The sequence below is a fragment of the Herpailurus yagouaroundi genome, unplaced genomic scaffold, assembly GCF_014898765.1.
Source record: "Herpailurus yagouaroundi ecotype Mexico unplaced genomic scaffold, PumYag 66807, whole genome shotgun sequence".
Taxonomy (NCBI): Eukaryota; Metazoa; Chordata; class Mammalia; order Carnivora; family Felidae; genus Herpailurus; species Herpailurus yagouaroundi.
Genome location: NW_024419698.1, coordinates 17,901 through 26,243, shown reverse-complemented (window position 1 = coordinate 26,243; position 8,343 = coordinate 17,901). Strand labels below are relative to the sequence as shown.

At 38.3% G+C, this 8,343-nt stretch overlaps 1 pseudogene; it reads left to right on the top strand.

The window, feature by feature from the left end:
- The window catches only part of LOC121024681 (protein FAM156A/FAM156B-like), an 87,046-nt pseudogene that overhangs the window by 72,111 nt on the left and 6,592 nt on the right, over nt 1-8,343 (top strand).

The window sequence follows — 8,343 nt, the reverse complement described above, 5'->3', positions numbered from 1 at the left end:
AAAAAAAAAAAAAGAAAAGACTTTCCTTCCCCTATTGTATATTCTTGGCTCCTTTATTGTAAATCAATTGACCATATATGTGTGGGTTTCTTTCTGGGCTCTCTATACTGTTTCATTGATATATGTGGCTGCTTTGTTTTTGTTTTGCCAATGCCACATTGTTTTATTATAGTTTTGTAATATAGTTTGAAATAATTAAATGTGATATCTCCAGCTTTGTTCTTTCTTGGTATTGCTTTGACTACCAAGGTTCTTTTGTGGCTCCATGCAAATATTACGATTGCTCATTCTATTTCATTTTTATTAACCAAGAACAAAAGGCAGTTTTCAATTTTTTTTAAGTTACACATACTTAAAAGGTTTTTTTAAATTTATATTCCAGTTAGTTAACATACAGTTTAATACTAGTTACAGGCATACCATATAGTGATTCAATACTTACATACATCACCCAGTAGTCATTACAACAAAGGCACTCCTTAAACCCCATCATCTATCTAACCCATCTCTCCACCCACCTCCCTTCTGTGAGCCGTCACTTTCTTCTATATAGTTAATGTCTTTTTCTTGGTCTGTCTCTCTCTCTCTCTTTTTCCCCCTTACTCATTTGTTTTGTTCTTAAATTCTGCTTATGAGGGGCACCTGGGTGGCGCAGTCGGTTAAGCGTCCGACTTCAGCCAGGTCACGATCTCAAGGTCTCACGGTCCGGGAGTTCGAGCCCCGCGTCAGGCTCTGGGCTGATGGCTCGGAGCCTGGAGCCTGTTTCCGATTCTGTGTCTCCCTCTCTCTCTGCCCCTCCCCCATTCATGCTCTGTCTCTGTCTGTCCCATAAAAAAAAAAAGTTGAAAAAAAAATTCTGCTTATGAATGAAATCATATAGTATTTGTCTTTCTCAGACTCACTTATTTCACTTAGCATTATACTCTCTCGCTCCATCCATGTCATTGAAAATGGCAAGATTTGATTATTTTTTATGGGTGTATACATTCCTCTTAGACTCCAAATCTCTGCCTCTGTGCTGTTACTCTTGCCTAAAATGCCAATCATACCCCATATGGAATACTCCATATCATCCCTTAAATTTCAGTTCAGTTTATTGTGACATTTACTGAGTGAGCATGTCATGTTCTAGGCACTGTGTTAGGCACATGGAATTTTAAATATTAGTAGGGGAACATGCATTTGTTCATACATTCATTTCAGTAACTGTCCGAGAGTTTTCCTAATGCCTGCATGCTGAGAATCTGATAAATGCAGGTCATACATGTACATATTTGCTGAGTGAATGGATTCCCCTTTTCTCTTTTCTCAGAAATTGGGAAAGGTGGTGGTGAAAACAATTACACATCATTTACTTGCCTCTCACTGTCTCCCCAGGGAAGGTGTCACACTTAGTAGGTAAGTTTAATAGGCAATTTAGTAGCATCAGCTAAATAACGGAACCAAGAGGCAAAAGTAGAAGTTGGATTTGTTTATGGCTTTGGCTATGTCATATAATAATATATTGGGTTAATTTTAATGACTTTTTTTAAATTTTCAAACATCACCAAGCTCAATTTTAAATATTGAAACCTTTCCCTCTCAAATATCAATATTTGGAGGATCACTGAGAAATGTATAGAATTGTTGAATTATTATATTTGTAGAACTAAAACTCATATAACACTGTATGTTAAATATACTTGAATAAAAACATATTTAGGCTAACATATATTCTTTTCCTTAAGTTAAAGTTTAAGTGAGGATAATAACAATAATGATTATTGAGAACTACTACATATGGGACACATCAAACCTGTAATAAGAATTTTTAGCTCAATTTTTCAGATAAGAAAAGTGAGTTTCAGAAAAGGAAAGAAACAGGTTCAAAGTTAAAGTGAGTGAAAGCGTTTAGTGAAAGAGTACAGACTGATATAAGAGTATGTGCATCTTCATGGATTGTATCTTATTCATCACACCTTTCAAATCACAGATTGATAGTTCTAAAAGCATCTTCAGCATAACTGGAGTCCAGGTATTGATGGAAGTAACAGATAGGTATGGAAATTAGGCAGTTTCATGTTCATCATGAAAATACCAATATATAATAGGAAAGTTTATTGGAGTAAATATGATGGAAGCTCATGTTTATAATCTTTAATGAACCAATATATTATTTATACACAGAAAAACATGAGTGAAAATGGAATTTATTTCATATAATAGATATCTGTGGCTCAGGAGATGAGTTCAACTTTATCCCTTTTATTCTTAATAGACATTAATGATGATGTATAGAACAAAGTTATAAAGTTGATTTTATGAACTGCTGGTTTGTTTCCATGATTTTATGTTATTATTTCATTATACTTTTCATTTATCATAAAAGTAAAATATTATACAGAAGATAAAAATATAAAGAAATAGAATAACAAGGAAAAAGGCCACAGATACAGCAATACTACATGCCAGGCATTCTGAGGGAATCACACAAAGGCAAATATCATTAAGGTTTTGGCATACATCCCCCCCCCTTTTGTTTTACTCTTCACGTTTTTTTTTTTGGTATATATAAAAATATTTTACTAAGAGAATACTATGAAAAATTATATGCCAATAAACTGGGATATCTGGAAACATGGATAAATTCCTAGAAACTCATGCAGTACAAAAACTGAACCAGGTAGAAAGAAAATTTGAATGGACCCACAATCAGCAAATAAATTGAATTAGTTGTAAAAATTCTTCCAAAAAACAAGAGACATGGGCCAAATGGTTTCCCAGGGGAATTCTACCAGACATTAAAAGAAAAGTTAATAACTAAATCTTCTCAAACTATTCCAAACAAATAAATATGGAAGGAAAGCTTCCAAACTCATTCTGTGAAGCTGGCATTACATTGATTCCAAAACCAGAAAAAGACCAAACTGAAAAGGAAAACCGCAGGCCAGTATCCCTGATGAACCTGAATGTAAACATTCTCAACAAGACACTAGCATATCAAATTCAATACTACATTAAAAGAATTATTCACCATGATCACGTGAGATTTATTCCTGGGCTTCAGAGGTGGTTCAATATTTGTAAATCAATCGATGTGATACACTGCATTGATAAAAGAAAGAATAACAATCATATGATCCTATCAACAGATGCAGAAAAAACATTTGACAAACTACAGCATCCTTTGTTGAAAAAACCCTCAAGAAAGTAAGGATAGAAGGAACATACCTCATACCTCATATACAAAAGACTTATACCTAATATCATCCCCCATGGGGAAAACCAGAGCTTTCCCCCTAAGATCTGGAACACGACAGGGATGTCCACTCTCATCACTGTTATTCAACATAGTACTGGAAGTCCTAGCCTTAGCAATTAGACAACAAAAGAAATAAAAGGCATACAAATTGGCAAGGAAGACAAATTGGACAACCTGGAAGAAATGGACAAATTCCTAACCACCCACACACTTCCAAAACTCAAACAGGAAGAAATAGAAAACTTGAACAGACCGATAACCAGCAAAGAAATTGAATCAGTTATCAAAAATCTCCCAACAAATAAGAGTCCAGGGCCAGATGGCTTCCCTGGGGAATTCTACCAGACATTTAAAGCAGAGATAATACCTATCCTTCTGAAGCTGTTCCAAAAAATAGAAAGGGAAGGAAAACTTCGAGACTCATCCTATGGAGCAAGCATTCCATTGATTCCTAAACCAGACAGAGACCCAGTAAACAAAGAGAACTACAGGCCAATATCCCTGATGAATATGGATGCAAAAATTCTCAATAAGATACTAGCAAATTGAATTCAATAGCATATAAAAAGAATTATTCACCATGATCAACTGGGATCCATTCCTGGGCTTTGGGGCTGATTCAACATTCACAATCAGTCAATGTGATATATCACATTAATAAAAGAAAAGATAAGAACCATATGATCGTGTCAATCGATGCAGAAAAAGCATTTGACAAAATCCAGCATCCTTTCTTAATAAAATCCCTCGAGAAAGTCGGGATAGAAGGAACATACTTAAACATCATAAAAGCCATTTATGAAAAGCCCACAGCTAATATCATCGTCAATGGGTAAAACTGGGAACTTTCCCCCTGAGATCAGGAACACGACAGGGATGTCCACTCTCACCGCTGCTGTTTAACATGCTGTTGGAAGTCCTAGCAGCAGCCATCAGACAACAAAATGAAATCAAAGGCATAAAAATTGGCAAAGATGAAGGCAAGCTTTCACTTTTTGCAGATGACATGATATTATACATGGAAAATCCGATAGACTGCAGTCTGCTAGAACTGATACATGAATTCAGCAAAGTTGCAGGATACAAAATCAATGTACAGAAATCACTTCATTTTTATACACTAACAATGAAGCAACAGAAAGACAAATAAAGAAACTGATCCCATTCACAATTGCACCAAGAAGCATAAAATACCTAGGAATAAACCTAACCAAAGATGTAAAAGATCTGTATGCTGAAAATTATAGAAAGATTAAGAAGGAAATTGAAGAAGATACAAGGAAATGGAAAAACATTCCGTGCACATGGATTGGAAGAACAAATATTGTTAAAATGTCAATACTACCCAAAGGTATTTACACAGTTAATGCAATCCCAATCAAAATTGCACCAGCATTCTTCGCATTCTTCTCAAAGCTAGAACAATCAATCTTAACATTTGCATGGAACCACAAAAGACCCGGAATAGCCAAAGTCATATTGAAGAAGACCAAAGCGGAAGGCATCACAAACCCAGACCTTAGCCTCTACTACAAAGCTGTAATCATCAAGACAGCATGGTATAGGCACAAAAACAGACACATCATCCAGTGGAATAGAATAGAAACTCCAGAATTGGACCCACGAAAGTATGACCAACTAATCTTTGACAAAGCAGGAAAGGGTATCCAATGGAAAAAAGACAGTCTCTTTAACAAATGGTGCTGGGAGAGCTGGACAGCAACATGCAGAAGGATGAAACTAGACCACTTTCTCACACCACTCACAAAAATAAACTCAAAATGGATAAAGGACCTGAATGTGAGACAAGAAACCATCAAAACCCTAGAGGAGAAATCAGGAAAAAACCTCTCTGACCTCAGCCACAGCAATTTCTTACTTGACACATCTCCAAAGGCAAGGGAATTAAAAGCAAAAATGAACTATTGTGACCTCATGAAGATTAAAAGCTTCTGCACAGCAAAGGAAACAATCAACATAACTAAAAGCCAACTGACACAATGGGAAAAGATATTTGCAAATGACATATCAGACAAAGGACCAGTATCCAATATCTATAAAGAACTCACCAAACTCCACACCCGAAAAACAAATAATCCAGTGAAGAAATGGGCAGAAAACATTAATGGACACTTCTCTAAAGAAGACATCCAGGGGGCGCCTGGGTGGCGCAGTCGGTTAAGCGTCCGACTTCAGCCAGGTCACGATCTCGCGGTCTGTGAGTTCGGGCCCCGCGTCAGGCTCTGGGCTGATGGCTCAGAGCCTGGAGCCTGTTTCTGATTCTGTGTCTCCCTCTCTCTCTGCCCCTCCCCCGTTCATGCTCTGTCTCTCTCTGTCCCAAAAATAAATAAACGTTGAAAAAAAAATTTTTTTTAAATAAAAGAAGACATCCAGATGGTCAACAGGCACATGAAAAGATGCTCAATGTCGTTCCTCATCAGGGAAATAGAAATCAAAGTCACACTCAGATATCACCTCACACCAGCCAGAGTGGCTAAAATGAACAAATCAGGAAGCTATAGATGCTAGAGAGGATGTGGAGAAATGGGAACCATCTTGCACTGTTGGTGGGAATGCAAACTGATGCAGCCACTCTTGAAAACAGTGTGGAGGTCCCTCAAAAAATTAAAAATAGACCTACCTTATGACCCAGTAGTAGCACTGCTAGGAATTTACCCAAGGGATACAGGAGTACTTATGCATAGGTGCATTGTACCCCAATGTTTATAACAGCACTCTCAACAATAGGCAAATTATGGAAAGAGCCTAAATTTCTATCAACTGATGAATGGATAAAGAAATTGTGGTTTATATACCCAATAATAAATTGGGTTATATACCCAATTTATAATTGGGTATATAATTGGTTATATACCCAATACTATGTGGCAATGAGAAAGAATGAAATATGGCCTTTTGTAGCAACATGGATGGAACTGGAGAGTGTTATGCTAAGTGAAATAAATCATATGGAGAAAGACAGATACCATATGTTTTCACTCTTATGTGGATCCTGAGAAACTTAACAAAGACCATGGGGGAGGGGGAGAAAAAAAAAGAGGTTAGAGAGGGAGGGAGCCAAAGCATAAGAGTCTCTTAAAAACTGAGAATAAAGTGAGGGTTGATGGGGGTGGGAGTTGGGCATTGAGGAGGGCACCTTTTGAGATGAGCACTGCGTGTTGTATGGAAACCTATTTGACAATAATTTTCATATTAGAAAAACCACAAATTGGCAGGAAAGAAGTCAAACTCTCAGTCTTTGCAGATGACATGATATTCTACATGGAAAACCCAAAAGACTCCACCAAGAAATTGCTACTACTGATACATGAATTCAACAAAGTTGCAGGATATAAAATCAATGTATAGAAATAAGTTGCATGTCTTTATGCCAAAAATTAAATAGCAGGAAGAGAAATCTAGGAAGTATTCCCATTTAAACTTGCACCAAAAAAAGAGAAAAGAATATACCTAGGAATAAACGTAACCAAAGAGGTCAAAGATCTGTATCCTGAAAACTATAGAAATCTTATGAAAGAAATTGAGGAAGACACAAAGAAATGGAAATACATTCCATTTCATGTATTCGAATAACAAACATTGTTAAAATGTCAATAGTACCCAAAGAAATCTACAGATTCAATGCAACCCATATCAAAATAATGCCAACAATCCTCACAGAGTTAGAAGAAACTATTCTAAAATTTGTATGGATCCAGAAAAGACCCCGAGGAGCCAAAGTAATGTTGAAAAAGAAAACCAAAGCTGCAGCCATCCCAATTCCGGACTTCAAGCTGCATTAAAAAGATGTAATCATGAAAACAGTATGGTACTGGCCCAAAAAAGACAGGTGGACCAATGGCATGGAATAGAGAATCCAGAAACTAATCTTCAACGAGGAAGGAAAAATATCCAGTGGAAAAGACTCTCTGTTCAGCAAATGGTTCTGGGGAAACAGGACAGTGACATGTAGAAGAATGTAACAGACCACTTTCTTACACCATACACAAAAGTAAATTCAAAATGGATGAAAGAGCATTTGGATGTGATACAGGAAACAATCAAAATCTTACAGTAGAAAACAGGCAAGGAGCCAAGATGGCGGAAGAGCATGGAAGTTTTTCATGTGTCTTGTGTCCATGAAATACAGCCAGATAAACACTAAAACATCCTGCACACCTAGAAAACTGATTGGAGGATTAACACAATAATCTGCACAACCTAAACCACAGAACTCAGCAGGTACATGGCATGGAGAGGTGAACTGGGGGGAGAGAGAAGCCCTGGAGGGAAGGGAACTGTTTTTGCTTGCAGAGAGAGGATAGAGACAGGGGGAGAGAATGGGGAAAGCACCTCCCCCAAAAGCAGATGGAGAGCGAGTGGAAAAGTGCAAACAGCCACAAGGACTGAACTAAAAAGGGAGAAAGTAGAAAAGAGAGGGTTTAAATTCCATTAAGACTCTATAAAAAGAGGGAGCACAGAGTCTGAAACTCCACAGCTTGATACCTGGCAGTGCTCTGGTGAGAAGGGCGAATCCCCAGGAGCAGAGTGAAGTACAGGGATCCTGTGGCCATATGGGGAGAGGCAGTTCCCCTGCTGGGAGGACATTTGGCAGAGGCTGTATGCCACCTCCCACAGGCAAAGGCCCCAGAGGACCCTGGAGAAAAACCACATTCCCTGGTGCTGGAACAAAATCATTAAGGGTGAAGCCTGGTACCAGAAGCATGTTTTGATTCTCCATAATACCCAAAACACTGCTGCCACATGATTGCATGAACTTTTTCTGAGGTAGGCTGGCACCCAACCGCAGTCTCTGGGCTTCAGCAGCAGAACAGTCCTGCAAACATTCTTGGGTGTGGCCGGCACCCTGGCCATTGCTTGGTAAGACCCTCCCCCAGAGGGTCAGAACACGTCTAAGCCACAGTCCCTCAGAAGTAAGGGGTAGGGAAAAACAGGCATCTGAGATAAAACTGAGGAGGGTGGTGCTTCCTTGAAACCTGACGGCTTGGAGAGAGAGGGAAGATGGCGGCGTAGGAGGATGCTGGGCTCACCGCCCGTCCTGCTGATCACTTAGATTCCACCTACACCTGCCTAAATAACCC